Below are 26,008 nucleotides of genomic sequence, written 5' to 3' on the forward strand. Positions count from 1 at the left end.
TGCGAGGAGCTGGAGTCAGAGCATCCAGCGGTGGGATGCTGTGTTATGTGTGAATGTGAATCACTGGGATCAATGTGAATCACCTATTAGTGTAGAGGCCCTTGGGGCATAGGACCAATGACCAGAAGGCAAGAGTGGCAGGTGCTGCATGAGAGAAGGGGACGTGTGGGACAGAGCATGGTAGACCTTGTGGGCCTTGGGAAGACTTTGCATTTTACTCTGTGGTGGGAACGCTTAGACGGGTTTTGTCCAGAGCATTGACATGATGTGACTTACCTACAAAAAGAGCATTCGTGTGATGTGTGAGAATGGACTGTAGGAGGTTAAGAATGGGGACACTTGAGAGGCTTTTGTAGTTCATTGAGTGAAAAAATATGATTATCTGATGAATGAATGATCCTTGCCATTCTGTGCATCACTCCCATTTCTGCCTCCCTCTTCACATAGCTGTCTTCTGTGTCCCTGTCTCTCCAAATCTCCCACTTCTTAGAAGGATGTTAGTCATTGGATGTAGTTCCACCCTAATCCAGGATGACCTTATTTTAACTTGATTATATCTGCAAAGACCTTATTTCCAAATAAGGCCCCATTTTCAGGTACCAAAGGTGAAGACTTAAATATATCTTTTTGGGGGACACAAGTCAAACAGTTTGTGGGATACAGAGCCATTACTCATTTCAAATCAACCTCCCATTCTTGATGGATCTATAGGTGTAAGCCAGGAGACAGCTGGGATACGGGGGGCTGGGAAGAGGTTTGAGGAGATGGAACTCTCATAGCATGTCTGTGACCAAAGCCCTCACCAGATTATGAAGCTTAGCTCTGAAAGTGTTGACTTCCCAAAGCTTAATAAAGAATTCAACTTTACTCTCTGTTCTCATTGCATTGAATTACTGATGTTAACATTAAATATATATGTACACGTGTGTGTGTGATATGTGTGTGTATACATTTAAATGTAATCATTATTGACACCCTGCCTTGATTGATCCTCTTGGCAGAAGGTTCAGATCAGGTCAGAGACAGACTGTCTGGGGGAATGGCAGGTCTTTCGGTGCCTGTTAAGCCATAAACATTCATATACTTGGGACTTGTCAGGCACATGCCGGCCACTGGATCTGTTCAGTCAACTGCCTCATTCCCCATGAAGTGCTTCGTGCCTGGCCGTGGGCTCACAAGGCAGAGCCCTTCTTTAAGAGCTGCCTGAATAGATGGTCAGGAACACAAGGAAAAAAAGGCCTTGTCCCCAAACCTCTTCTATCTCTCTGATGTTAAAGATAAACACAGAGTCATTCTTTGGTCCTAAGATACTGTCTTGCGCTCAGTGAGAACACCATGAAATAATAACATATTTCATTTTAATGTAAATAACTTCCTAAGATCCTTTCTTGGAACATGGGTAGGTAAAGAAGTTTTGGCATAGGGCTAAAGAGTGGGGAATTGGGTTAAAAATATGTACCATGGACCATCTCCTACTTTACAATTTTGTCCAGGGTTAATCCTAAAATTAATTTGAGAAACATGTCAGCGATTTGTTTAATTGAGTCTTTTTTATTTATTAGTTTTCAAATGAAGTAATATATACTTACTGAAAATTCTGGTAATACAGAAAGATATATGGTGAAAAGCTAATTAGCCTCCTCACCCCATTAACTACCATTAATGATTCAAAAATTTTCTTTGAGTAGTAACAACCATTAGTGATTCAGAAATTTTCTTTGCATATATGAGAAAGTATTAATGAGTTTAAAAATATATATTCTCACTTGGAATAGTAGTCACTGAGTGTCACCAACTACGTGATATTTGGCAAGTTGGTTAACCTGACTCTCAATTCCTTCATCTATAATATAAGAGTAGTAATCTGGGATACAATGACATAAGCTTATGTGAGTATACCCAGCCCAACTCCTGGGACAGAGTAGGAACTTTCTTATCTTATGTTTCCATACCTTTTTTTAAACTGAATTTATTGGAGTGATATTGGTGCACCAAACCATACATCATCTACACACTGCATCATGTGTCCACCTCCCCAAAGTTTCTTTCTGTCCCCACTTTCCCCTGCCTCTGCCCACCTCCATCTCCACATCCCCCCATTTTCCTCTGGCTATCACCACACTGTTGTCTGTGTCTATGTTATTTACATCTTTTTTTGTTTTTTTGTTAATCTCTTCACCTTCTCTCATCCAACCCCTCCCCCACATACACACTCCTCCCCACTGACAGCTGTCAGTCTGTTCCATGTATCCTTTCCAACTAAATCATCGTGGGTTTTAAGTATGTGGGACAAATATACTACTTTGTCACAGATCTGAGATCCTCACACAATAGTGGGAGGGTCAGTAGAAGGAAGCAGTAGAGGTGTTGGCATATTGGCCAACTCACATACTTAAACTCCTTCCCAACTGAGGTAATACACAAAGTTAGAAACTTCAGATTTATTAGATTAAATCAGGGTTTCTCAACCTTGGCATTATTAACATTTTTGCCCTGGTAATTCTTAGTCATGGGGCTACTAATTTGGCCTCTCTTTATTAGATGTCAGCAGCATTCCCCCCTTTTGTGACAATTGAAAATGACTTTAGACATTGCCAGATGTCTTCTATTGGGGGAGGGAGGACAAAATTACCACTAGTTGAAAAACATTGGGCTCAGTAAAATATATTTAGAATGAATACATTTCAGAAATTTCATTCCACAAAAAGCTAATTATTTCATTTAAATAGCCATATTATTGTTAAATTATGAAAAATAATTTGCCTTTGATTAATGTCATGAATGAAATATTTCTTTGAAAAATACATATGGAAATTTTTGTTTGGAATATTTACATAAAGAGTATTTAAAATAGAATGTGTGTATATGCTATTTAGTTTTGGGGGGAAATGAGACATATGTTCAGTACTGTTGCAGCAACTCAGCCTTTCAGTGAAGCCCCTCGGTCCTATTAAGCAGGCTTAGAATAGCAGCATCCTGATCCATAACCTAGCAGGACATTGGCACTGGACACACCTTGCTTTCAGCAGTGAATCTCTCTGTGTCTGACACTGTGACCCAAGATAGTTGAATTTGTACCATCAATTGGAGTTGAATTTCAAAGTTAATGCACTATTAACTTCAAATATAGGTCAATTTAAATATTTCTCACTGAGTTATCTTAATTCATTTTGGAAGAAGACGTCTGAGGTTCTGAAATAAGAACACCTTATTTCACATTAGAAGACAAGGAAGAGAGATGAGAGATTAGGCTAAGATTGAAAGTAATGATGAAAACCCAAACTTGACCTAAAACATATCACACTGAATATGACTGAGCCCCTGAGGGGAAACAGCAGGGTAATTTCTATAGACCAGAAAGCCCTGGTTTCCCAGTTAAAGGGAGTTGTCTCAGCCCATGACTTTACTGGTTGAATTTGGAGCACTGGAAAAGTCCATGACATTCAAAGATGTGCTCACAAGCTCTCCTTAACTTTTGTGAGCTCCCTCCCCAATAGTGTCACTCATTTGAACATACATTTTGTGGTTTTGTAGGCTTTGTTTAGTTTCTAGAATCGGTATCTATTCTTGCTTACTAAGTTAGTTGCAGCCAGAAGAGTAAATTTAGAACATTAAAGGATTCTTGTGATGGTAGATTTGGTTCTCTTATAATCAAAATAATCCATCTTAATTTTACGAGCTTCCATAGGACACTACTTTTTCTTCTGGAGGGTCAGATCTTCTGAAGTCAAAGAGGGTAAATATATAATGTGAAATAAGGTTGAAAAATGGATTGTTTTAAATTCAATTGAACTGTCTTCAAAATTGTCCATTTTGGAATTATCTGTTTCCTTAAATATAAAGATCTATAAATTAGATTTATGAATTTGTTCTCATAACCTGTAATACAGTTTTAGAAAAATTTTCACAGTGTTGCTGTCATAAAACTTTATAATTTAGTCAGCATCCCTGGTTGCTCTCTTATATGGACATTCTTTATAAAGAGGTCATAGATCTCAGAAGCAGATGATGAGGTGGAAATTAGTGAGCAGGTTTATTGGGAGTTCTCTTTTTGATTGCCACCTATGAAAGGATCAAGCAATGCAGTTTCAACCAAGACCTCAGCCAAGCCCATAGGAAGCTTGGAGACTCCCTTGGCCATTCAGAATTGCCCCAAGTGGAGGGGGTGAGTTTTTATACACTTGTGTCAGCCAGTTTTTGGATAAGGGCTTCGTTTGGAAGTCTCTTCAGCTAGGTCAATGCCAAACAGCAGAGGGTAAGCTACCAACATATTTTGCAGCTGAGGGAATAAATCTTTCAGTCCTAAAGGAGAAATCTGGCCAGTGCATCACAATGTCCATTGTAGATTGTTTGTATGACATGTCATAACATTAGATGTATATGACACATGTTTGATATGTACATAAATGTGGACAAGCATTTACTACCCAGGCATAGAAGTGCTTGTGTCTTTATAACACATATGGAATCACATATATGTTCAAATGAATACATGTCTACCCATGGTGCATTTCACCATATTGGGTAAATCCCTATTTTGGCACTTTAAAATGAAACATTGTTAACTTGATCAGCCAGAACGGCACCAACGGAGATGTTCTGGTCGGTTGTGTCACAAGATATTTAGGGTCTGTTAAATACATAGATTGTAGGGACAATAGACTGTAACGGCGCCTTAGGAGATGTTCTGCCCCATCATTTCCACATAGCTTCCGTGCATGGACTGTGAGTGCCTTGCCAGCAGAAGTCTAAGTTACTGCCCTGGCTTTCAGCTTTCCACCCTAAGAACACCAGCCATCTCTATCCCTCAGTACCAGTGCAATTAGATTAGATTATAGGCTAATTGCTTACCAAGTTTTGTTGTTTTGACATCTCTAAGACAGAGTATTTTAGCCATAACAATGCACATCAGAGTTTTAAATAAGATGCTTCTAAATGTTCTTAGAGGTAAGTTAGAAGAGAGGCAAGGCAGGGTGGGCTTTCTTAGTGTTAAAGTGTGTTCTCTGACTTTTCTGAGTTTCTTAATGTTTGAATGCTGACTTGAAGATTGGTTAGAGCACTTCCCTTCATAGGTATTATGCGACTTGGGAATCTGGTTATTTAGCTCATTTTAATCATCTTGAGGAGCCAGTAAATTGATTGCCTACTGATCGGAGCTGTTCATAAATAGGTAGATTACACATCCGTATACATGTTGCCTGAACTGCTGTCCCCTCATCTTTGGAGAATCTCTTAAGAAAAATGCTTGACCTCATTGTGTGTCAAAGTGAGCTGTCGTGGACACTATGATCACACTCTGCCTGCCTCTGAAGTACGTTTGTGGGATTAAAACTGCACAGTGAAAGATTGGATGGGACATTACATTTGATCTAGTCCAATTATTTCAATTCACAGATGGGAAAACAAGACCTAGAGAAAGACAATGACTTGCCCATGATCACATAGTGGATTCATGGCAGAGCATGAATTAAATCTCAGCTTTTCTAATTCTTAGTCAATAACATTACTATTTTTAGAATAGTACCAGATTAATTTTCTATGAGATCTTTAAGCCTGTTATATACAAAAGTACTTACACTGGCAGTCTCAACCCTTTGATGGAATAAGCCAGGGTCAAAATAAACTAAAACTATGAAGCAGAAAAGCATTGAGCTCCCTGCCTCCTGAATACTTGTCACCTTCTGTCAAGGTGGGATATTCTTCCCTGCCATGATAGCCACTGGTTCTGGCTGCGGAAAGATACCAGTCAGGAAACAGAAGGTTGAATGATGTAGACAGAGACAGAAGTGGTGGCTAGACCCAGAGCAGTGCTGGAATTAGAGACCATGGGTTTTGGAGCTGATTAAAACCGGGCCTCAGTGTCCAGGGTTAGTCTTGGAAGTCACCTGTGCTATTTTCTAATGTTATTTCGGTGATTGACTTAACCTCTGTGAATTTCAATGAGCACATCTATAAGACAGAGGCAATTATCCTTTTCTTGAAGGATTTTTTGAGGAAAAACATGTCTAGAGTACCTATCTGACACAGAAGATACTCTATTAATGTTAGGACCTTTTTCTCTTTAAGGCCTCAGCCAGGTTGTCAAGTCTATTGTTAATTTTGTTAAACTTTCACTCTTAATATTCTCCAGTGATGAATGGGTTAACCTACTGCTTCTTGGGGCCAAAATACCTTAAGATAAAGTAGAAGGCTAGTAAGAAACTAATAGCCACCTTCTTACAAAATCAAGATACACATTTTCTTTTTCATTCTTCCAATAACTTGTATGTACTAGCTAATTGCTATGATCTGGCCATAGCTAAGATGACAATGTTCACATTTGATTACATTATTGTGCTGGGGACCTTTTGTACCTACTAATTTAATATATACTTTAACATATTTCCAGAAAATCAGAATTTCAATCTATGATTTTTGAAAATACTTAACCTGATTTTTGATAACCATATGAATTTCTCCTGCCAAAATGACACTTTTTCAATCATGGAAATAATCCAATCACTGAGGTACCATGTAAACTTGTTCCTGTTTATTCAAAAAAGCAGTTGTTCATTTTTCACAAGTGTAAATTCTTGCTCCTCACCCATAGTTTGAAAAAAAATCAGAATGTTGCTTGAGTATTACATCGATGTAATAATACTGCCCCCTTTTATTAGAAATGAAAAACATATCGTATGTCTTCTGCTCCACATTGTCAATGGTCACAGCTCCTTGTTATTTGTACAATTGATTCAAATATTCATTGTTGCGTGACAGGATACTTTCAGACAGAAGATCAATATGGCCACACAACAATAAGCAAAAGGGGATTGTGAGCAAATGATTTTGCAAAGTGTGTTTGGAATGACTGAGTTTTTATATAACACACAGACTAGCGAGATTTTGTTGTTTCCAAAGGAGTTCATGGCACTGATTAATCAGGAAGGTTGTTTTTGTGAGCGTTTGACTAACATGCTCAGCTGCAGCGCTCCTTTCCATGTTAGCCTGTTCCCAAGATAACAACAATGTGTTATGAGAGGTGTGGACACATTAGACAATTTACAGCAAGAGAAAATTCAAATTTTAACATCCTCATTTGCAAAGCAGAACAGTAGTTGGTTTTTAAAAAACATTTATGTAGTACTTTTCACATCATGACAAGAAATATTTTTGTAATGCTTCTATGTTTTAAAAATATTATCACATATTTATCTCTCTTGAACCTTTCCAAATTCGGGGATGTAGTGATACTATCCTGTTTTGCAGATTAGGAAAGTAAGTCCAGCCCTAGGTCACGTCCTTGCTCTCCCTCTAATTTTCTGGACCAGCATTCCTTCTTTTCATTGTCTCACTTGTTCCCTCCATCTCTGTGAGGGAAGTTTTACTCAGAATCTAAAAGAAGACATACATCTGAGTTTCAAACATCATTCTTAATGAAGGGAATGCTAAAATCATGAGATAAAGAAGTCCACCTACATACATATGCTTCATGCATATTTCTTTGAAAAGGATAGCTATTTATATTTGTGATAGTGTTTTTCTAAAACAGTATACACAGATCAAAATGCTATAAAGTTAGAAAAAATATAAGTTTTATTAATTTTAGGTTTTACATTTGAACCAATAGCATTGGGCAACTATGCAGTGCTGCCTGTAGGCTTCTGGCTGAAGGTAATCATTAGGTTCCTTTTATTTCTGTTGTCAGGGCTACTTGATTGGTTGCCTAGCTACTAGTTTAAGATCTAATCCATGAAAACAACAACAAACTTGTTTGGTTTCTTTCTTCTCTGCACGTTAAATGGAAAAAATGGTGAGAATTTATGTAGGTTTACAAGGTTCAAGATACTTACTAGGGATGGGGTGGGGAAAGAGCAACGTGGGGCTTTTAGGTTTGTTTACAAGTATCATAAATTAAAATGCCGTGCCCAGTGGAAGGATCTCCCAGAGCAAGGGTTCAAATTAGATACATCACAGTCCATAACTTTGCATAAAGACTTGTTGGTTTGAGTATGTGTGGAGCAGATTTACTCATAATGAGGATTTTATAGACCTAACCTCCAGCTATGGTAAGTACTTCCTAATCCTTAATCTTTCTGGATCTAATCTCTTAATCCTCCTAGATCAGCTGTCCTTAACATTTTTGGTTTTAGGGCTCCTTTACAGTCTTAAAAATTATTAAGAACCCCAAAGAGTTTTTATTTATGTGGGGTATATCTATCAATATTTACCATATGAGATAGTAAAACTGAAGAATTAAAAATATGTATTTAGTTATTTGAAAATAATAGTAATAAACTCATTAGATGTTAATATAAATAGCTCTTTTTAGTATTAAGTAAATTCTTTCAAAATAAAAAAAAATAGGAAGAAGACCAGCTTTGTTTTATATTTTTCCAAATTTCTTTAATGTCTGGCTAAGTGGAAAGACAGCTTGATTCTCATATCTGCTTCACATTCAGTCTCTTGCTGTATCACAAGGCCATTAGGTCTTTAATAAATATTTCCTCCCTCTCCCCCCCCCCCCTCTCTCTCTCTGTCTGTCTGTCTCTATCTCTCTTTCTCTTTCTTACTTTGTTCCTAGCTTCCACATCCACTTGGTTAGGTTGTGGATAAGAGCAAAGATTTCTAGTTAGACTGCCCAAGTTTCTCTAAGAAATGGGAATAGTCATAGTTTCTAAGCACAAGTGGTTGTTGTGAAGATTTAATCAAATAATTCATGTACCAGGCCTTGTCCAGTGCCTGACCTATCACTGGTAGAAAGGCAGTCTGAAATAGATCACTGCCATAGCTAGTTTAGGTTTATCTTTATAGATATGAGCCACTAAAGGTGTGTGTGTGTGGATGGGGCACATTTCATCTGAACTGCATTTTAAGAAAACTATGTCAGTTTAAAGGAAGAATGGGAGAGACCTTTAGAGAAATGTGGAAAATTGAAAAGGGAATGTGTTTGGAGGCTAACTGACCTGGACCTAAGGTTCTGGTTCTATCCCTCACTAGCTCTGTGACCTCACTGAGCCTCAATGTTCTCATCCGTGGTTGGCAATACTTAGTTTCTTGCTTATTGGGAAATCAATCAGGAAACTGTAAGCCAGTTCCTAGGATCATGCCTTTAAAAAAAATCCATTCCTTTCTGTTTTGTAGGATTTCTGAGAGCATTTCTGTAGGTAAAGCTCCATTTGAAATTATTTAAATCTGCCTTAGATTCTTTTGCATTCTTCTCTTATCTGAGGTTAGAGGGTGTCCCTTTGTCCTGGAGGCAGGCTCTTCCAATGGAAAGACAACCAATACACAGAGGAAGGATGTGTCACAAACTTAATGTCCAGTGACTTAATGCTGTGCCACCCCACACAAGAAGTTCATCAAGTATTCCTGAAGAATTCTCAACTTACAAGTTAGACCAGTTCCATCCTAATCGCCTTTAGGATACACTCAGTGTACTAAACAATATAAAAGTATCTGAAGCATTACGTGGTCTCAAAGTGCTCAACTCAGTCTGAGTGCTATTTATATCATTATATTACTAGAGGCCCAGTGCATGATTGAATCATGCACGTGTAGGGTCCCCTACACGCTTCCGCTTTTCGCGATGGAGCTGGGTGCCTGTCCGCTGGTGCCGGAGCAGACAGGCACCCAGCTCCCCCACTTTTGATGGTCCGCGGCCGCTGAGGGGGGCTGCGGCGGACACCTGGCTACCCTGCCGTTGAGAGGCGCAGTTGGGTGTCTGCGGCAGGCCCCCTCAGCGGCTGCGGATCTGGCCGTTGAGAGGCGCAGGGGGCGGGAGTCCTGCCCCCTGCGCCTCTCAACAACAGGGTAGCCCCCCCTCAGTGGCAGCGGATCCGTGCCTTTCAATGGCCGGATAGGCCACCCCGAGTCCCGCCCCCCAGCCTCCCACCGCCCAATCGTGCGCGTAGCGGAGTGATGGTAATTTACATGTTACTCTATTATTAGATAGGATAATCTTTGCTGATAGGCCAGGTGTGATATTATAGGACATGTGATAACTTGACTAATCAGAATATCTGGTTAAATAGAACATTACATTTCTCAGGCATGTCTCGCACACAGCAGGCACTCAACATAATATTAGTTGATTTAAGTTGATGCCAGTAACAAAATGTTCTGTACTTGTATTTGCAGATGTGAAAGTTCAGTTTCTTACAGCTGAATTTTTTTTAAAAAGATTTGCTTGGGCCTTGTAGCAGTGGATGCGGTGGATTGTACATTCACTCTTTCTTTTCCTCAGAGCTTTCTTTGCCTGTGGCATTTTTAGGAAAATAATAGCAATCATTAAAATCTCAGTCTTTTCATTATTTGAAATACACTTTTTAGGCATTATTATCACACTTAATCTCAATAGCCATCTTTAGAGGCAGAATTTTTATCACTCCTCTCCTACAGAGGAGGATGAGGTTCAAAGAGCTCAAATCATTTGCTTACCTTCACCCAGGTAGTGCCAATGTTGAGGCTCTTCAAGTCCCCATTTTCAAATCTCTTTCCACAACAGAAGGAAGACTTCACCCTCCTCCCAACACTAACCTCTTCCTACCTGTTCTGGTGAGCCCTGAATAGAAGCACAGAACATACGAGCATACGTTAGCTGTGACTCTGCATGAGTGTGTGTGTGTGTGCGTACATGTGTTTGTGTGTTTGCACATGCATTTCTCTTGAGTGCTTAAGTGTCTTTCTCATGGTGGGTGTAAACTTGTGTGTGAATTTGTCTGTCTGTGTTAGTCTTTACTCCCTGTGCATAAATATCTATCTATGAGTCTATATGCGTGTGTGTGTGTGTGTGTGTGTCTGTATCTGTCTGTCTGTCTTTAAATCTATATCTATGGGCATCTATGCCTGCTGTTGTCTGTCTATCTGATCGTGTGCACATGTGAGTATGCCTGTGTACTTACCAGTATCTCTTTGTGTCTGTGTGTCTGTCTGGATGTGTATCTGTCTATCTGGCTTTCTGTATCTATAAGTATGTCTGTGGGTCCATGTCTGTGTCCTTCTCTGAATCTGTGTGTCAATATGTCTATGTCTGTTGATCTAGGTATGTATACACTGAGTGGCCAGATTATTATGATCTCTGAACACATAATAATCTGGCCACTCAGTATATATCCTATATAATAAAAGGCTAATATGCAAATTGTCCCCTCGACCAGGAGTTCGACCAGCAGGCAGGCCCGCCAACCGCCCATGTCCCCTCCCCCTGGCCAGGCTGGCCGGACCCCACCCATGCACGAATTCATGCACCGGGCCATATATATATATATATATATATATATATATATATATATATATAAAATAATCTGGCCACTCAGTATATATATATATATACTAGAGGCCCGGTGCACGAAATTCATGCACAGGGGGTGGGTCCTTCAGCCCGACTTGCACCCTCTCCAATCTGGGAGCCCTCAGGGGAGCCCTCTCCAATCCGGGAGCCCTGATGGCTTAGGCCCACTCCCCGTGGTTCTCTGCTTTCTGCGGGGCCTGGCTGCTCTGCGCCTGCTGCCCAGAGGCTCTCCACGGCCCAGAGGCCCTCCGTGGCTAGGGCGGGACGCTTGCCTCGTCACTGAGGCAACAACGCAAACATCCCACCCGGCTGCTCCGCGTGCTGCCCAGAGGCCCTCTGCAGCCGCTGCCCAGAGGCCCTCCGTGGCTGGGGAGGAACGCCTGGGGAGGAACGCTTGCCTCGTCACCGTGGCGACAAAGCAAGCATTCCGCCAGGCCGCTCACACTGCCCACTCTCAGCGGCCACCCCCCCCAGGACTGGGGGTCTCCGGCGGGGCTGAGGGGACTGGGCACCGCCATCTTTGTGATGGAGTGATGGTTAATTTGCATATTACCCTTTTATTAGATAGGATATATATATATATATATATATATATATATATATATATATATATACTGAGTGGCCAGATTATTATGCATTCAGAGATCATAATAATCTGGCCACTCAGTGTATGTCTATATAATAGTGTATGTGTGTGTCTCTGTGTAAGTCTGTTTGTGTTGTATTCTCTTCTCTTTGTGGAATTAGGTATTAATACACTTGATTATTTTCATTTTCATCTTGTAGGCATACAACTATGTATGAAGAGTACATATGAAAACTCCGCACATAGATGTGCTTTATGCATTATTTCCATTACTGTTTCCTTCTCAGCATTGTCTTAAACCTGGTTGTCAAAAATGTGCCATTAGGAGCACTCTGGTAGAAGTTCACTTTTATCTAAGATCCAGTTCGAAATTTTTGACATTTGCAACTAAGATTAGAATGTCCCAAAGTGTTATCTTCCCTCTGTGGATGGAAATGCTTGCTTTTGTTTTTGGTGCAACCCTTATTTGCTCTTTATATATTTTTATAAATGTTGTCAACAGTATTGGTTCTGAAATAACACAAAGGGTGTCTTGTAAGATGCATTATCCCGTAGTGATAGTTCCCTAACCCTTCTAGGCTGCTGGTCCCTATAGTTTTCAACAAAGAAGATCACTGCACATCAGTTTATCAATACCTTTCTATTCCTTAAGAAGGTGAGTTCTCTAATTTTAATAACACTCTACAAAGGAGATGACAAGTTTTGTCTTTCTTATTCTAGCCCATTAATGTGACTGTTGTAAAATAGTTTCCCCAGTTCTAGGCAAAACATTGGTAATGGAAGAAGGAATATGAACCTTTGAAATCAATTATATCTAGGTACAAAACTCAGCTTCACCTCAGCTGGTGTGGCTCAGTGGTTGAGCATCGACCCATGAATCAAGAAGTCACTAATTCAATTCCCAGGCAGGGCACATGCCTGGGTTGCTGGCTTGATCCCCAGAAGGGGGTGTACAGGAGGCAGCTAATTGATGATGTTTCTCTCTATATATATCCCTCTCATTTTCTCTCTCTAAAAATCAACAAAACTCAGCTTCACAGACTAAGTTGTGATGTCATTTCAATACAACATGTGTTACTAGCTATGTTACCTGGGGCCTTTACTTTTCTGTGCCTTTGTTTACTCACTTGGAAGGTAGGTATGATGAATATCCTATATAATAAAAGGCTAATATGCAAATTGACCGAACAGTGGAACGACCGGTCGCTATGTTGCGCACTGACCACCAGGGGGCAGACGCTCAATATAGGAGCTGTCCCCTGGTATCAGTGCACTCCCACAGGGTGGGGGGAGCGCCGCTCAGCCAGAAGCCTTGAGCTATGATCACGGCTGGCGAGCGCAGCAGCGGTGGCAGTCAGGCATCCCCCGAGGGCTCCCTGACTGCAACAGGGTGTAGGCCGGGCTGAGGGACCCCCCCACTGAGTGCACGAATTTTATGCACCGGGCCTCTAGTACCATATAAGATTGTGGGAACGGTAAATGAGGTAATGTACATAAAGTAAGGTGGATGCAAATTAATATTCTTCTGGCTCCTTTGTTGTTTGCAACCATATGACATAACAGACATTAGGTAGGGAGAGCTCACCATCTGATATATGGGGCTTGTGATAGATTCTTGGGATTCAGATAAATATTGACCAGGCCCTTTCTGCCCTGAAGGGAATATAGTCTGATTTGGGAGGAAGGACAAATGCATAGAGAAGGGAACCTGACAATGTGAGGTCCAGGTGCCAAATGAGCGAAGGGAGCTGCCAAGGTAATTAAGCTCATGAAAATCAATGACAGGTGGAAGGAGAGGTTCTGCGAAGCAGGAAAGTCTTAAAATGTCTCACAGGAAGGGCAAGCAGAGTAGAATATGCAGAGATGAGTGAGCAGGCAGGGTTCTAGCAAGAGCCTGGATGGGGTCTGGGTCCTCTCATGTGGGGAATAATGGCTGGAGGAAAGTTCATCCAGGAGAGGGGTGGGCTCTGGTTTAGAGAGGGGGCAGTTCAGATGATAGAAGCTCTGAAGGGCTGTCTAAGAAATTTAGCCCAGAGTTTTGTTTTTTGTGTGTTTTGTGCGTGCATGCATACGTGCATTGTGCGGGAGGGACGGAAGGAGGGAGGAAGGGAGGGAGGGGAGAGAGAGAGAGAGAGAGAGAGAGAGAGAGAGAGAGAGAGAGAATGAAAAATAGTGATGTTAGTGTGGCTGAGATAAATTGAGTGTATTTCTCAATGTAAAATAAGCTTGCAGAAAGTCAACCTGTTTGTTACAGAGAAACTATAGGAGCAATTGCTAAGTGATAATCTTCTCAGTGGGAGACTCCTCAGGGTAGTATAGAATTGTAAATCCAAATTAAAATTTGAAATAGTTCACATTAATTTATAGGCATTGGTGGATGATAACTACTTTTAGATAAACATCTCATTTGATTTTCATAAAAATCCTATGGAAGAGATTATTGTTATTCTCCAGTACAGATTAAAAGCATCAAGAATCATGGAGGTAACTCTAGGTTCAAATACCAGCTCTTCTCTGAGTAAATTTATACTTCCAGTGCACCGTACTATTAGGCTACTATTATTATTGTTGAAGGAAGAGCCCATGTCTTACTCTGCTCTTTCCCTAACACTGAGCCTAAAATGCTCAGTGATTATTCATTGATTGCTTGCTTGTGGCCAGAGACCAGGCAGAGGAAGAAGTAGTTGCTCTTGTAAGGATAAAAATGTATTTTCATCTGAGTCTGTCTAGGCTTTTGCGAGTGTCTGGCCTCTTTCTGACAGAGGAAATTCACATTATAGGAGAGTTGCTTCTTATTAGACCTTATGTCAAAAATAATTATTTTTCACTTTAAAAAAATTTTATTGGGATGACGTTGGTTAATAAGATTATGTAGGTTTCAAGATACAATTCTATGATACATCATTTGTGTATTGTAAAGTCAGATCTTCTTTTGTCACCGTGTATCTGACCCCTTTGACCCTTGAGTAACTTAGTGGTTAGAGGAATTTTGAAGTCTCCTTTAGCTATCCCCTGACTCTGCCTTCCTGCCACTCTCCCTCTGTCTTCTCTTCTGGGGGCTGTTGATCAGTTTCCCAGAACTTCTCTGCCACCTTATGGGGGAGAGCACACTTCTGTCCCTTCCTTCTTACCCCCTCCCCCTATCTCTCTCTACTCCCCACCATTTCTCCTCTTCCTCTCTTGTTCCTCTTCCCTTTCCCTCACTTTTTCTCTCTCTCTTTGACTCCCAGTTTCCCACTCTCCCTCCAGTCATGCAGCCTACTGCAGTCGGGGTGCTGTCTCTGACCACCGATGAAGGTTTTTCTCTAAGCTCTTAGAGTTACAGGGGCAGCAGCAATCGCTGCATTCTTCCCAGGCAGGGCTCCAGCATGCGATGCCTGCATCTCACCCCCCCCCCCCCCCCCCCCGCCTCCTCTGGTGTAAGGAGATCTCCTGAGTGTGTCTAAGGATAGGGCTTGGAGACTTTGCAGAGGAATCAACCATGCATGAAGGAGGTAGCAGAGCTTAGGGAGGCTAGGAGACAACCAGTACAAAGTCATTCAGAGTCTAATGTTGATTTTACTTATTTAAATGGTGATGTGATAAAGTCTTAGATCTGAATACCTAGCTTCAGAAGCTAAAGTTATAAAATAAATACTGACTGACAAGACTTTGAAACCAGTTGGATCCTGATTTTCCTGATTTCATGACCTGTTCCTAAAACCAAGTCAACCTGTACAAAAGAGGAGGAATTCAGCTTGGGTTTTAAGTTGGGAAACCTATCTTCTAGGTCTCTCTCTGACTCTTACTATCTGCGTGATCTTGGGGAAGTGTCTAATCTTACTGAGCCTCAGTGCGTTCTGTAAAATTGGAATGCTTCTGCCTTACAAATGACATATGTGTATAAAGGACTTTATAATTTTTAAGATGCTTGTGATCAGAAAGCTGCGTGCGGGCCATCATTTTTATGTGAGGAGCAAGTAACTGAGTCAGTGATTTCCTCGAGGAAGCGAAGTTTTGAGCCGTGTGCCTCCTGCCTCCTGTTTTGTTGGAACAGGGTGCACGCAGAGCTGCCTCAGGCTGATGGCATACGTAAGTAGCATGCTGTCACGTTTTTTTGATAAAACAATGTTTTGTTTAGCCTCTTTGTGGGTGGTGGTGGGAAGAAGAGGATGTAGAAAGGAAGTAAAGTCAATTTGAAGTGCATCAGGTCTGTTGTACCAGAGATCTCTGGAGTTCATAGGAAGCATTTATTTTTTTTCTCAAATAATTAGCTGAGGACTAAGAATTAGCCAAACGTAGATGGACTTACTGATTAGCACAATATAGCGAGATCACAATGCTCTGTGAGTTAATGAATTTCACCTGGCTTTGTACAAACTGGTTTTCCAGAATCATGTCTGTAAGCATCTAATTTTAAATGAGATAAAAATATCTATAGGTGATGTTTGAGGGAATATTTAATACTGATGTACCATAAAGTGAAACTATACTAAAGAATAAAGCTTGGTGTGAAATCGGTTTATCCAGAAGGAAAAGTATGTGATTGGTTAGAACAGTGGTCGGCAAACTCATTAGTCATCAGAGCCAAATATCAACAGTAAAACAATTGAAATTTCTTCTGAGAGCCGAAAACCGACTTCTGCGCATGGGCCACGAAGTTTCAATCGCACTGTATGTGCGCACCCGCACGTGGTATTTTGTGGAAGAGCCACACTCAAGGGGCCAAAGAGCCGCATGTGGCTCTCGAGCCGCGGTTTGCTGACCACTGGGTTAGAACAATAGACAATGAATTTTAAAACAACTTAAACTACAGAGGGTGAGTGCGGTAACTCTAATAGCTGGTCCTCAAGGGAAAACTAATATTTCAAACCAAACAGTACCTAAATAGATTATTTTTATATCAAAAATTGTCTATTTCTTTGGTCTGAGCAATCTAATAATCCTGCCCTTCATCTCACATTGGCAGAAAGAGAACGCAGTCCACAACTTGAAGCCTTGTACAAATTAGAAGTGTTAATATGCCAGTCCTGATGCAGGCAAGCAGGCAGGCCAGCCCTGTTAGCAATGGTTTGTCTATTCTTTTGGCCACTTCAGTTATGGAAAACTAAAATTTTAATCCTAAATTCAAATGTGAGTTTTATTGAATCAGCGCAAAGAAGATTTAGTCTTCCTTTAGGTTGTGTTCTTTCTTTCAAATATACGCAGTAGCGTGCAATAAGAGCTTTAATCTTAAAACTTTGTACCTTGTATACTGTTATACTCATGATCTTTTTTTTCCTTGTCCTTAATTAATCTGAAAGTACCATTAAAATTCTACACAGATTTAAAAGCTGGTAAATATCATGTCTACATGGAAAATGATTTGTTCTACAGATAACTTCTTTTTTTTCACACTGTGGGAGTCCTTTGTCGTTACGCTCATCAGACCATCTTTGGGATTGAACAAACAAGCTCTCTGCCTTGTATACTGCTCGCGTTAATTTTCCAGGTGTGTCCTTGTCTAGGCAGGGGATGGAGAGGGGCAGGGAGAGCAGCTACCCCGGCATCAGGAATAAACATGGGCTTGTTTATTGTTGGTCCAGGAAGAGAGCCCTTGGGGGGGTCGCTTTTATTTCATTTAGGAATTGTTACTGTAGTTCAAGCATCCTCCCTCGTTCTGCAGGGAAGGTTAGTTACTCTGAAAGCCTTACTTTTAGGCAGGGAAATCTGGTTCCAAATTTTAAAGTATATTTACTATTTAGCTCCCAAACTTGAATTAGGAGACGTAGTTCTAATTTGCTAACTCGATGATAAATTCAGCCTCACTGCTAATTTTATTACCTTGACACTGAAATTATGGCTGCAATGAAAAGCTGAAGATCGATTTCTGGGAACCAACCAAATAAAGTTGGTTCGGTCTTTTCCCCTCTCTATTATGACCTAGAATACACTGCATTTCAAGTCTGAATTTCTGAAGGTGGAGATGTCAAACCTCTTATTTTTCTAATAGAATAACAACAACTAAAGCTCTCCCCAAAATATTCTTTAAATAGGAATATTGCAAGTTCAAGCCAATTGAGGTCAGCTGTCATGAGCAGGTGAATATTTTCTTTTTCCCTTTGTGGACTCGGGGAAGGGGATAAAGGCCCTTGCGCCCACCGTCCTGTCTGCGGGCTCTCTCATGACAAACGGCCGGTATGTGTCGAGCACATACCTCATTTACATCACATGCATAATGCACTCTATCTGGCATATTAGCTTCCCGGGTTGGCGGTGTCGCCTAACACACACAGCGATCAGCACATTTTTTTGAGGCTGCAATAATCAGAGGAATGCAGCGGAGATGTGGGAACAAGAGGAAATAACACGGCATAATCATGTCCCCATCATTGTTCTGTTGTCATCCTTCCTAACCAGTCTGGTTCCCTTCACAGCCTAACAAAAGGGGCATGAACTTAATAGAGGAGAACATGAAACTGGGTGCAAAAACAATGCATCTACTCCTGAGCTCCACATTCAGAGGAAAAGGGGAAAATATTGACTACCCAGGGAACAAACTGCCCTGAGCGTGTTGTGGGCCCGTGCATATGCTGATGTCATCTTCAGAGGAGATGTGCAGCCTTTTACAAATGTGTCTAGCCTCAGTTAATCTCGAGTAAGCATTTAGATCCGAAAAAAAAAAAGAATAGGAAATTAACTAAATCTTCAAATATATGCAAAACATACGTTTCTAATAAAATATTGTCTGCTACATTAATAGCATGCTGTTTACGGAATGTATTCTTAGCACATTAACCTCTTCATGGCTTCCACACATGGACTGAAAGATAATAATCCCGAGGCAGTTCCCACCCCCATTGGTTCCAGATTCTAGCGAGAGTTCAGTCCCGCCAGTATTTCACAAAGCAGTGTGCATGTCCCTGCTCTATCACAGTTGCAGTATTCCCAAATAACTCCTACACATGAGTTCAATAAATAATTGGAGGCCCAGATGTTTGAAACGGATATAGCAGAAACACTGGAGCTGGGTTTGAAACGCAGCTCCTTTCCCTTTGTCCTCTCATCAACTTCACAGCATTGCACCCTGCCATTTCCAGTCCTCTTCTAATTAAACCTAGCTGAGCATTTGGCGTGTTCGTGCTCCCACACGCGCCCCTCTCAGCGGCAGCCTATGGAGGCTCCTGTGTTATGGTTGCTGACTTGAGACATTCCAAGGAGGAATTGGACTTCGTCAGACTGAGCTATAGCATTCTTTGTTCCCTCAGTTCACCTCCTGATAAGGAAATCGCTCCTATGGAGACATGGTTTTACCACGTCACCTAGCAAATAGCCGGAAATTCTGTGTAAGCTGTCTTCTTAGACCGAGCCTCATTCATTTCTGTGTTCCTCAGTAGCACCACTCAAGCAGGATCACGGTCACGGATAAATGCATTTAAGCACATATGAGGTACCAGTAAAACCAAGAACACTCTGGAACTTGGTTTTAAAATATAGCTGCTTAATTTCCAGGAACTTAAGAAATGTGGAACATTCTAATTTTATTTAAAACAGGTTTGGGTTATTAAATTTATTTATTTATTTTTTTTGTTGATATATAAGTCTGTCTCTCCTTGGGCAGGTTTTCATTGTACAGCTAAAAATGATTCTTCCTAACCTATATGTCTTGTTCTTTCCCTTATTAGTAATTATTAGTGAAATAATTACACTAATTCCTGGAAAACGCTGTGACATATCAGAGAAAAAGTTGTTTTATTATTTTTTTATAGAGATAGGAGAGAGTATTATGGCTACATTTGGGAATTTTTAATTTGTATCTTATTTAGTCTGGTGTGCAATGTGACACCAGTTAATTGTACGTTACTTTGTGGTAACTACATGTTAACTCTGTTGGAAGTAATGGTAATTATACTGTAATTGATATCAGTTCTCCCACATCTTTGGAAAACCGTACAATTAACACATAGCACCACAGTTGGATACTATCTTTTGTCCTTTGTAATGTTGCTGTGGTGGCATACCATTTTGAACAGGGTCCTAAATGTTTTCTTCCTTTGTAAAACTCATTTTCGAAATTTCAATTGGTTTTTAAATTTTTCGTGAAATTAAAGTTTCCAAATTTTAATTTTACTTAATCTTAAAGAAAACTTTCTCCCCCAAAGTATCAGACATAGTCTTGGGTTAATTTTATTTATTTACTAGAGGCCCGGTGCATGAAATTCATGCACGGGGGTCCCTCAGCCCGACCTGTACCCTCTCCAATCCGAGAGCCCTCAGGGCATGTCCTGCTGACGGCTTAGGCCCGCTCCCTGTGGTTCTCTGCTCTCTGTGGGGCTTGCCTGCTCCACACCATAGTGATGGGCAAGCAAGCCCTGCTGGGTGCTGCCTGCAGCTGGGCTTGTCTGCTCCCGGGTCGCTGCAGCAACAGCCAAGCAGGCCCTGCTGGGTGTTGCCTGCAGGCCCACTTGCCTGTTGTGGGTCGCCGGCAGCTACCACCAAGCAGGCCCTGCTGTCTGCTGTCAAGCTGCACCGCTGGACCCACCCCCAGGCCCACCCTGAGGTTGCCTGTCCAGCCCTGCCTGGCTCCTCGGGCCCCACAGCAGCTGCGGCCCCTGGGGTCTGGCCCTGCCTCCCTCTTTGGCCCTTGAAGCAGCCTCAGCAGCTGCTGACCAGGCCCTCCCCCAGTGCAGGTGCATGGAGGCGGGTCCAGGCACTGCCACCCCCGTCCTGCCCCTTGAACGCTGATGGGGGCGGGTCCGGGTGCCCCCGTCGCTGCCTCCGGAGAGACCCCGCCCCCGCCGCGGCTGCCACCGCGGCAGCAGTGGGGGCGGGGTCTCTCCGGAGGCAGCAGCGGTGGCGGCGGCGGCAGGGGCGGGGTCTCTCCGGGGGGGGGGGGGGCGGCGGCGGCGGTGGCGGCGGGGGCGGGGTCTCTCCGGGGGCGGCGGCGGGGGCGGCGCCCGGACCTGCCCCCATCCGCCGCCACCGCTCGGACCCGCGAACACTGAGGGGTCTCCCCTCAGCGGCGACGGATCCGGCCATTGAGAGGCGCAGGGGGTGGGACTCGTGAGTCCCGCCCCCTGCGCCTCTCAATGGCTGGATAGGCCACCCCGAGTCCCGCCCCCCAGCCTCCCGCTGCCCAATCGTGGGTGTAGCGGAGTGATGTTTATTTGCATATTACTCTATTATTATATAGGATTTTATTTTATTTGAGAAGTCGCTTGTGATTGTCCTTGACCTTATTAGTACTTCCTGTTTCCTAGAGGAGGATAACAGTAGAATATGCGAAATCTTGACATCAAGGAGTTAATTAGTTTAGTTTTTTTGGTTTTTTTTCTGAAGAGAGGCTCTCTTCTTACCACCAATGTTTGCATATATGTTACTTTGCTTGCAGACAAAAAGGGATGTATTCTGCTAGTGCCACCGTCATGAGCACCAAAATCAGGGACAGAGAAGTATATTTCACCACGTTAGATGCAAACGTTTCCCTCGGATTTTGCCTGCCTCTTCCCTTGCCTTCCCCTGCCTTGTGTCCCTTCCCTCTGTCAGTTTGCCTGGTGGAGAGGGAATTTCAGAAGCAGCAAACAAATGCTTTTTGGCTAAGTGTGGCCATGGTTTTGGTAGGCTTGTCTGAGGGATGGGTTAACTTTGAGCTATTTTCTTGAGAATATAAATAATTGCTCAAAATTTTTTATGAGATGTCAAAGCTATTTTACTATTATGTGCTGCAGGGTGGGTGTCAGGAGCAAAAATGTTGAGTATCGGAGAATCATCCGATCTTAAAGCTGAAAGAAACCGTAGAGAGAAGTTAGTTCAGCTCCCGCGTTTTGCAGATGAAGTAATCAGGGATAGTCTGTGAAGGGCACGTGTGAGGCAGAGCGGCTCAGTGGAAGGAGCAGGAATCAGAGTCTGGAGGCTGAGGCAAGCTCTGAATCTGTTACGGGTTGGGCTGCGACTTTGGGTGAGTGTCCGAGCTCCATGCTCTGAATGCAGAGGCCGTTACATTTCCTTCTGGCACCAAACTTTCTCATGCCCCCTGTTTCTTCTTTTGAAGAAATATGTTATTTTTGTAGCAGACACATTTCTTAAAATTATAGCCAAATATCTTAGGAAATTTTGAGATATACATAAAAAATTAAAAGAAATGGTTGGTGGCAATACCTTACTTTATCCCCCCCCCCCCCATTTTTTGTATGTGTTTGTTTCTGAGAGAAATTTTTTTTTCATATTTATCAGTTTGCCAGCTAAAACTGAAAGAGAAGGTATAGTTTTGAGGAAAATATTCATTCTTGGGTTGTACAGCTTTGATGTCTTTAACTTGAATAAACAGCACCTGTGTTTCTACAGATAGTATTTTTCAAAAGTACACATTGTAAATTAAATAGGTCTTTGAAATCAAGTGCCTAAATTTTGAGTAAACTGACTTCCTAAGATAATTTTTTGGACTAAGACATTTGCTTAGCTGGTCATTAATTATCTTGTGCCTTTTTGTTCATGTGATAAATGTTAGATTAACAAAGTCTTGCTGGTGGTTTAAGTGGAGATAAAATTTTCCAATTTTTAAATCACATGTTCAATTTTAATAGGAGTTTATATAATTTTACAATGGAATTTTTGTGAACTTGTTATTGAAACAAATAGTTAATCAGAGAACATTCAGGAACAAATATGCATCATGCCTCTGTACACAAGTAAAAAGTTGGAAACCACATATAAGTAGAAGTTGGGCTGCCACACAACTGGATTTGCTTAAATCTGAACACTTTATAACTCTACTTGGGAGTTGCAAACTTATAAATAACCTTGCAATTGGTTAAAACCATATGAAAACCATATGAATGAGACAGAAAGCATTTGGTTAAAGGGGTTCAGTAATCACTATAATCCTGATGAAACTAATTTAACTTAGTGGCTCCCAAGACTAAAAGGGTCTCACATCTTCAGAGTTAATGACACTTTATCATTTATCATCTGATGATCAGTGACAAGAGTCTAAGTGCATGTTGCAGGAGGTACACAGGATGCTGTTCTTGCCCAGGATGTGGAGAGAGAACTTGCTTAGTTTGGTGTACCCTTCAAATCATGAAGGAAACTTGTTGTATATCATTTGAGAATGTTTTTGTAAGCTCCATAAAACATCTCCACAAGAAGCTCTCCAGATATTAGTTCCTTTCAGCAGGCATGTGCTACATGCTTTTCTGAGCTTACAGTTCTCACAGTTCTGGAGGCTAGAAATCCAAGGTAAAGGTGCCAGTTTCACTGGAGGCCTCTCTCCTTGCAGATGGCTGCCCTCTTGCTGTGTCCTCACACGCTTTTCCTCTGTGAGCACATATCTCTCATGAATCTGTAGGTTTTGAACTCCTCCTCTTATAAGGACCCCCGTTGTGTAGGATTAGGGCCTACTCAAAGGCTTCATTTTAATTTAGTCACCTCTTTAAAGGCCCCATCTCCACACACAGTCACGTTCTGATGTACTAGGCTAGGGTTAGGGCCCCAACATGTGAATTTTAAGAGGACATACTTCTGTCCATAACAGCCATCTTTCCTAGCTTGGGTATTCCCAAACTCTTGTGAAGTTATTTTCTTTAGGATCAAAGTACTTTGACCAAATGCTTTATGTCTCTGCTCCTGTGGTTTCATCTGCCGCATCTTTCCTAGAGATGTTCTTTCTCTAGAGCAGTGGTTGGCAAACCACGGCTCGTGAGCCACATGCGGCTCTTTGGCCCCTTGAGTGTAGCTCTTCCACAAAATACCACGTGCAGGCGCACATATACAGTGTGATTGAAACTTCGTGGCCCATGCGCAGAAGTCAGTTTTCGGCTCTCAAAAGAAATTTCAATCGTTGTACTGTTGATATTTGGCTCTGTTGACTAATGAGTTTGCCGACCACTGCTCTAGAGGAATTAACTGAAGTTGATATGATTTTGTTTAACAGTTTATTCTACTGTCCATTCATAAGATATTGACATTGTTAATTAATTCAAATGATGGATTGCTAAGCAATGTAGGAGTGTGTGAGAAGAATATTGGAGGTAGTGGTAGTTAAGATTTTAGGGAAGTTTCTTACCAGAGTCCTTTCAAATAATAGTAACTAAGCAGACTCCCTGTGTTTCAGTACTAAGGTAACCCTGACAAGATAGATCACTATATTGTTCTATTGACTCAACACCTTCCTTTGTATTTATCTACCTTTTAAGAATCTATATGTCACTGTTTTTAAACAATAGCTGAAAATTAATTTAAAAGTAAAATTAAAATGAAAGAAAAGAGGGAAGTAACTTTATCAGGATTATTAGGATTTAGCACCCAAAATACCTAGTATTTGCAAGCATCATGGGAAGCAATGATGGTAGGAACTGATAATATAAAGATAATAAGACATGGACAGCACACCTTAAGGAGTATGTTGGGGAAACGTAAACAAACATATACATTAACAATTGTAAAACATTTTTCTATAAACATGGGGTGGTGATGGGATACCATCATTTCTGCCTGGAACTGGTGGAGTCCTTTCGGCCTAGAAAGGACTAAGGAAAGGCATTCTAAGAGAGAATAGTATATGCAAATACGCAAGGACATACAGTATCATAGCTTATTCAGGAAACCCCAAGGAGTTCCATCTTACTGGGACAGAGAACATGAACTGAAAGGAGTAGGACATAAGGCTGATGGGAGAGTGGGAGCCAGACCATGAAAAGTTCTACAGGAAGTTTGAGTCTCCTTGTGCAGATGATGGGGATATGAGAGCTTATAAGTAGAGAATAACAAGATCCATATACTACATAGTTCCTGACATGGAGATTTAAAGTTAGTCCTGAGATGCTTAGCAGCCAAGTTAAAAAGGAGAGCATTTCTGGGTGTATAGTTGCATTGTGGACACAGGAGGGTGGATATAGGCCTTTACATCAGGACACTGTCTTCATTAGCATGTAGCTTTGAATCATATAGCAAACACTATAGAACATGCTTAACAGAAGTGGGTATTTTATAAGTTGCTTTAATTTTGCAAAGCACTCATACATCTGATCTCTTACTTAATCATCACAATCCTGCAGCATGAGCATTTTCTTTTCTGTTTTACAAATAAGGAAACAGGCTCAGAGAATCTACATGGTAATTAAGTTCTAGAGTTAGGATTTCTGAATTCACCTTAGTACCAATACCTATCTAAATTTTGGTTAAGTGAGTTAAATAAAATATTTTAAAATATTTTTGAGCCTCACCTTTTCTTCTCTTATAAAATTGATAGCAGTAACAATATTTTCCTTGCAGCATTGGTGTGAGGGTTAAAGGAAACACTCATTGGGTAGTGCCTTGCACATAGTAATGAACAGTAAGTGAAGCTCTGTCCTACCACTCTGTGCATTTGTGCTGTGGAGAAAAACAGAGTTGGAGAACTTGGGCCTTAACTGATTGGTGCGTCCTAGCACAATTTTAGTGAAGAGTGTATTAAAGTCTAGACACGTTAATAGTGTTAGCTGACAAAATGTTATTTAACAATGAGGTTTAATAATGAACCTCGTTTCTCCCAGCCACAGTCTTTATTATCATGATTACTGTGTCTGGGACCATCAAAACATCACTATGAAAGTAAAGCCTAGCACCTTCTAAATGAACTCCTTCCAAAAAAAGAATCACCTTTTAAAAAGCATATGTGATTACTTTCCATTGGAAAGCCTACATTTTTTTTAATCTTTCATTACATTACTAAGTGTATAATAAAGGATATAAAATAAAGGCTAATAAAGTGATAGAGCTGCTAAGTCAATAAGAAGGAAACCACATGTGTGCTTAAGTAGTACTTCTTGAGACTCACATCATGGCAAGATATATCCAGAGCATGGAGTTAGAGAAAGTTTTTCAGAATAAGAGACAGGCTCTGTCAGCATTCTACTTAACATTGTTCGGCTTTAAAACAAAACAGAGCAAAACACAATTTTTTTTAAACTTTAAAAAATATGTACTGCTTTTTCAGCCATGCATTTGTGGTGGGTAGTCTCCCCTTTTGCCAGTGTTCTGCAAAGACTTCGCAAAAAGACACAAGTGTTAAACTGCAGAAATTCCAAGTCAGACTCCAGACTCTTTTTTTTTCATGTTAAGTTCTGTAATCAAGCTGTATTCTTCCACGGTGTTCTTCTACAGTTGCTTATTGCCCTCTTTTAGAAAATATTTAAATATTTTTTCTGGATTTCCTT

The 26,008-nt window shown here is 41.2% G+C and overlaps 1 protein-coding gene across 20 annotated transcripts in view; it reads left to right on the plus strand.

The window, feature by feature from the left end:
- SOX6 (SRY-box transcription factor 6) overlaps positions 1–26,008 on the plus strand; it is a 558,867-nt gene that overhangs the window by 486,040 nt on the left and 46,819 nt on the right. The window lies entirely within an intron of this gene.

This window comes from Cnephaeus nilssonii (genome assembly GCF_951640355.1).
Source record: "Cnephaeus nilssonii genome assembly, chromosome: 13".
NCBI classification, from domain to species: domain Eukaryota; kingdom Metazoa; phylum Chordata; class Mammalia; order Chiroptera; family Vespertilionidae; genus Cnephaeus; species Cnephaeus nilssonii.